Source organism: Henckelia pumila, chromosome 1, assembly GCF_033568475.1.
Source record: "Henckelia pumila isolate YLH828 chromosome 1, ASM3356847v2, whole genome shotgun sequence".
In the NCBI taxonomy this organism is placed as follows: domain Eukaryota; kingdom Viridiplantae; phylum Streptophyta; class Magnoliopsida; order Lamiales; family Gesneriaceae; genus Henckelia; species Henckelia pumila.
Window position 1 is genome coordinate 3,270,614 of NC_133120.1, and position 7,179 is coordinate 3,277,792.

The following is a 7,179-nucleotide window of genomic DNA, read 5'->3' on the forward strand; positions in this document are numbered from 1 at the left end:
AATATGATCCATGATTTTTGGGTTAGATGATATGAATTGTCGGTATTTGGAGATAGAAATGAGGAATGAAATAGGCATCCAATGAATTGATTCCAGATTTCTGTGTATTCTGGTTTGAATATTCAGACGAATATATCACCAATCAGAATGATTTTCGATTGGAAATGAGCCAGAACTATTAAAAAGATGAAAAAAACCATAGAAAGTAAATTGAAACGATGAGAATTCAGTAAAGAATGCCAGATTGAGATATGAATTGAAGCCTCATATCAGAATGAATGAATTCTATTATGATTGATTATCTGATTGTGCTTGATATTTCCGAAAAGAAATATCAGATTTTGAAGAAAATGCACAACAATGAATTTAAGATTCATCAAATAATTGTTTTATCAGAAGATAAAGCAAATAAAGGTAACAAAATTAGTACGTTTTTGAAGTTAAACGTACAGAGAGTTTCTTATGAAGTTGAAAATCATTGACTAGATTAGTTCAGTGACAGTTTAGAAACTCCAGAATTGTTACGAGATTATGATTTGAAAGAATATTTTGCGAAACCACCATGATGAAGCAGTATAGATGAGGTAAACATGTGGTAGTTATGATCATATTGACTGAAGTTACTGGGTAAGATGATATGTCTGTACGAATGAATCACTGATCCGTGATCAAAATTGTGTGAGATGTCATAGTAAGCCAAGAATTATTGTTTCAAATTGAGACATTAGGTTTACTAGTGAACTGTAATACAGACGATCAGAAGGCTCTGAGTACTTTTTGGATGTGAAAGTACAAGATGTTATTCTTGAATTGAAGAATAGTCATAGCAGATGAATCGAATTTCGAGAATGAACTTTACCTAACATGATACCGATTATCAACAGCTCTGAATACTTTGAAATCTGTGAATACAACATATTATATTCTGATTAATAGATTGTCCGAATAGACTAATCAGAATTTTGGAATATGCTGTATAAAATATGATACAGATATGACTAGATAGTTGTGAAGAAGATAGAGATATGATGAAATTACAGGAATGATTAAAATCTATTGTCACGATTAAGACTTTAGATTTATTCGACAGAATGTGGCATCGATTGATTGACTGATGTTCTGAGAGTTGGTTATATGTGATTGCATTATACCATTCTTTGATTAATGGATTATCTGAGTTGTTTTTCCAGATGTTGAGAATATTCTCAGAACTTTAATACCTGATTCGGTATTACTTGACTTGATGTGTTGCCACTTGATGATTATAATTCCTGTAACAGCTATTGAGTCGATTTTGAGATAATGCTATGATGATATGATGAAAAGAAATCTGATTCCTTGTGTTGAAATGATACTACCGAAGTATACGACAGTAGATCAGACATGATTTGCCGACATCAGATCAGATTTGATTTGAGGAACAAAAAGATGATAAATATGAATCTGTATGAAGCGAGAACAATGAAAAAGAATCAGAGTAAGTAATTGAATGATAGATATAACTTTTGAAGCTGAAACTGATTCGTTAAGCGAAAGAGTTATTCTTGAAACATCATTCAATTCAGAATTGAGAAAGAGCAGAGTTGTTTTACAGATTCAGAATATGAATGAGAATACTGATCTTGAAGCTATGAACAAAATGACAGTGTAGACTTGATATATGTTCTATACAGAACATCGAATGAAATAGAGAAAGAAACAAGTCGACACAAATACTGAACTTCACTGAATGAGATGTCAAACAGAATTGATGATTTTAGTAAAAGATTTATTCTTTTCAGCTTGATACAATGGATCCGATTTGTTCCAAGTATATAAGTGAAGGAAGTATCAGAAGACTCTTCCTATGTACTTTAATTAGATGAGATAGATATTGAAAAGATTCTGTGTTAAGTCGATTAGTCGACAAATCCTTGATTGAATAAAGAAACAGCTCAGAACGCATTCTTTTCAATGACTTAAAGTACAACTGAATAGATACCAAATACAAGAGAATAGAAGCAAATTCGAAGAAAGAATCTGATAAGAGATGAAGAGATGAGATACGAAGTTTAGAGCTATATTATTGAAGTGAGAATAACTTCAGATAATCATTCAGTCTATCAGATTGAATAGTTCGATTGAATGTGATTTCGAGGACGAAATCATTTCTTAGAGAGGAGGAATTGTAAGGCCCGAAAATATTAAATTATTAATTATGGGATTTGAGAATTAAATTCCATATTATGGGCTAATATTTATTTGAGAAGTTATGGAAATGATAGATTTAATTTTCGATCCGAAAATATTTAATTTGAGAATTTACGGATTTTGAGAATTAAATTCCGAGAATTCTTAAATTAAAAGAATAAATATTAGATTTCAATATTTATGGAATTTAAGATTAAATTTCACGTTTCGGGAATTAAAGAAGATTAATTTTGAATATACAACCCGATCAGGGACTGATTTGCAAATATCGAAGTTGCAAGGGCTAATGTGCAAAAGGCCGGGATAAATTGATTTAATCCGAATTTATTTAATTTTAATCCGAGTATATTTAATTTGGAAATATTTAGAGTTTCGATTTGAATTCTAATATTCTTAAATTATTTAGGATTGAAATTGAATTAAAACGAAGGCCGAGGACTGAATTGCAATTAATGAAGACTTGAGGGGTTAAATTACAATTTACGCAATACATATCTGATTTAAATGAGAATTATCAGCATGTTACGTGTATGTATGATATCGAATTCCAAATTCTGAATCTGAAGCTGAAGTCGAGATCCTTTCTTTTTCCTTTGGAATTCCAATTTTCAAATTGCCGTAACTTTTGATCCGATCGTCCGATTTCGATTCCGAAAAGTATTCTGGAATCCTTGCAACGAGGATTTCGATTTGATGTAAGTATTTTGATGTTTCACATAAATTTCGAAATCATTATGTTGGAAATATCAGACGTTGAGCATGCATCTTGAGTTTTGATGGTTTCTATCTTTCAGTATCGACGTCGAATCTGTTACTTGAAGTCGTATGAATTCTAATGAGTTTTCACAACATGTATATTGAATTTATACTTCTGATATGTTGGTAATATGATGTTATTCATGTTGGAAAATGTGTTCAGATAAATTAAGAATTGATACCCGGTGCAGCGGAAGTTTAAAAATTTTTATTTTTCGATATGGAACAATTCCATATCATGGGTATCAAAACTTTACGATTAAATTATGTTGCAAGTAAAATAATAATAATCAAAATTAATAATATTTTACCTCTTCAAGCAACGGCTTGATTATGGACAACAGCAGAATTTAATCTGCTCTTCTTGTATATCCCGGGAACCGATGGCTTCACGATCAATCTCCGGAATAAGGTCCACGAACAGAAAACAGAAACCCTCTGATTGATTGCACTAGAAATCAATCAGATGTTTATCGATGAGAATAAACAGATTTGATCTGTTAATTCAGGATGTAATTTTTCACAAAAATCACAGACCGAATTTTCTCTAAAGGGACAGAGGAATTTTAAAAAATTCCCCTTTAAAATATATGTGTGATTTAGAAAATTGCAAGAATGAATTGTGTCAATTTTCTAACACTACACATGTATTTATAGATAATTTCTAAACTAGATTAAGTTATAATTGTATTAGGACTCTAACTCCTTAGGGCTCACAATCCATAACTTAAGCCCAACAAGCCAAGACCGTTGTTATAGAAATTAATATAAAATTCATCATGACTCCGATTGATAAACCGATTTCACCAATGTGTACAGAAACCATTTCTGCACTTTTTAAAGTCAAGATAATTTTTCTAAATCCGAATTCAGTGATTTCCAAAAATTTTCATCGCTATGTCATTTTAGGAAATTCCACTCCCTTTTAGTTAAGAAGTCCAACTTCTCTTTCATTAAATTTAACTCTTTAAATTTAACTATCTCAATGGGGTTTAGTAATCCATTACTTGTGTGACCCTCAATGGTTCAGGGATACAGCTAGCCGTGGGCTCACAACTCCTTGTGACTCGGAACAACAATTTCCGACTTGCCCAATGAATCATGGTAAGAGCGTCTAGCAACATCGCTCCATGATTCCCTAGGTATCACTGATAGTGCCTGCAAGAACCAGTAGATTTTGGTTAGCGTACAGTACGGTCTCTTCATCCAAATATCCCGATCGAATCAACAACCATTGGTGCATCGAGAGTCATTCGAGATTCGATAACTATGCATTACATCTTGGAGATCAAATAGTGACATCGCATGTGTTACTAGGAAAACCGAGTAACCTAAAACACATCATGTACTCTGGCCAGAGATTCGTCACACTAATATCTCCTCAGATCGCATAGGATATCCACACTCGCAAGTATGTGGTGAATCCTTGACAACAAAGCATCAACTCTTATATGTGTCGTAACTGTACACAATCCCGACACCTGATGACCCCAATAGAGTCGGTAAACGAGTCAAAGTACAGTACTAGAATATAGAGTCTCAATGATGTTTCAAGTAGTAAGGACTAATGGTGTACAACCAAAACCGCGGACTTTATCCACTCGATAAGTGATAACCACTTGGAATGTCCGAATAGGGTAGTTCGATCATTTATCATATGAATATCCATTTGCATGCTTTGAACATCTACATGTCTTTTAGTAATGAAACATGGTACTTGGCATTACAAATGCTAGTCTCAATCTCGAGCGATCCTTATCCTTATTAGCGGACGGCTCAATTGACTAGGAACTATTTAGAATATACAGTGATTATAAGATGTGTTTCATAATAGTGATCTCTCTTTAATCACTATCTCATCTTACTTACACTATAGTATATTCAAGATCTTTATCAAAACAACAATAGTATATCACAATATAACAATATGAAGAAAGACAAAGAAAATGCCATTAATGAATGTAAATTATATTAAACAAAGATTGTTTATGCATAGAGTCACAAAAGCCCTTAGCCACAAGTTGGCTAACCGGGCACCCACTCTTTCAATCTCCCACTTGCCCTAAAGCCAACTAGTCACACTACGCAATCCCTTTGCTTCGCGATGTTTGTCAAACAATGGTCCTGGCAAGGGCTTAGTAAGTGGATCAGCGATATTGTCTGTAGAGGCCACTCTCTCGACAGTGATGCCTCCTCTTTCCACAATCTCCCGGATGATGTGGTATTTCCTCAGTATGTGTTTGGATCTTTGATGAGACCTTGGTTCCTTTGCCTGAGCAACGGCACCAGTGTTGTCACAGTATACCGGAACTGGACCAACAGCTTCAGGAATTACGCCCAACTCTTTGACGAAATTCCTTATCCAAACGGCCTCTTTAGCAGCAGCTGAAGCTGCAATGTAATCTGCCTCAGAGGTGGAATCTGCTGTGGTGTCTTGCTTGGAACTCTTCGAAGAGACAGCACCGCCATTGAGCATGAATACAAATCCAGAGGTTTACTTCGAGTCATCCACGTCGCTTTGAAAGCTAGAGTCGGTATAGCCTTCCAATTTCAATTCTCTTCCTCCATAAACCATGAATATATTCTTAGTCCTTCTCAAGTACTTAAGAATATCCTTCACGGCTTTCCAATGCATTTGACCGGGGTTGGCCTTATATCTGCTCGTGACACTCAGAGCAAAGGCTAAATCCGGTCTGGTAGATATCATCCCATACATAATACTACCTATGGCTGACGCATATGGTATGTGTGTCATTTTCTCTATCTCTTTGTCAGTCTTGGGACACATAGACTTTGATAGAAACTCCATGACACATAGGTAGATGTCCTCTCTTGGACTCATCCATAGAAAACCTTTTCAATATGGTGTCGATGTAGGTTTCTTGAGTGAGTCCTATCATTCTCTTAGATCTATCTCTATAGATCTGTATCCCTAGAATATAGGAGGCCTCACCCAAATCCTTCATCGAGAATCTACCTGATAACCATATCTTTTTTGACTGCAACATTCCTACGTCATTCCCAATGAGTAGGATGTCATCAACATAAAGCACTAAGAACATCACCGCATCCTTAACTACTTTCTTGTACACGCACGGTTCCTCCGGGTTTTTGATGAAACCAAAGTCCTTTATTGTTTCATCAAATTTCTGGTTCCAACTTCTTGATGCTTGTTTGAGACCATAAATTGATCTCTGAAGCTTGCATACCTTATGCTCGCTTCCCATGGATGTGAATCCCTCGGGCTGCATCATATAGATTTCTTCCTTAATGTTTCCATTAAGAAATGCAGTCTTCACATCCATTTGCCATATCTCATAGTCATACCATGCTGCTATGGCAATAAGGATTCTTATGGACTTGAAAATTGCGACTGGTGAAAATGTTTCATCATAGTCAACTCCTTGTCTTTGAGTATAACCTTTTGCTACCAATCGTGCCTTGTAGGTAAGTACCTTACCATCAGGCCCAAGTTTTCTCTTGTAGATCCATTTACACCCTATTGAAACAATTCCATCGGGAGGATCTACTAAAGACCAAACTTGGTCGTATGCATCGAGTCTATTTCCGACTGCATAGCTTCAAGCCATAAATTAGAATCCGCATCAGAAATTGCTTCCTTGAAGTTTCTTGGATCACATCCAATGTCGGGTTCACTTTGATCCCCTTCAAGAAGAAGACCATATCAAATAGGAGGTCTAGAAGTCCTCTCGGATCTCCTAGATATAGGCATGTCCGTTGAAGGTTCTTGAGGTGTGTGGTCGTTATTTTGTATCTCGGATTCTTCTCGAATTTCTTCGAGTTCCATCATCTTGCCTTTCTTATCTAATAAGAACTCCTTCTCCATGAAGGTGGCATTCCTCGAAACAAACACTTTTGTCTCATAAGGATGATAGAAATAATATCCGTTTGAATTCTTCGGATATCCTACAAAATAACATAAGGTGGATCGACTATCCAACTTATCTTCCACTGTCTGCTTCACGTAAGCAGGACATCCCCAAATCCTTAAGTACGAATACTTAGGAGCTTTGCCATTCCATAAATCGTATGGAGTTTTATCTACTGCTTTAGTGTGGATGTTGTTCAACAAAAATACCGCCGTTTCAAGCGCATAGCCCCAAAACAAAGGTGGGAGCTCAGTGAAGCTCATCATAGATCAAACCATGTCCAACAAAGTTCGATTGCGATGCTCCGAGACACCATTCAGCTAAGGTGTCATAGGAGGAGTCC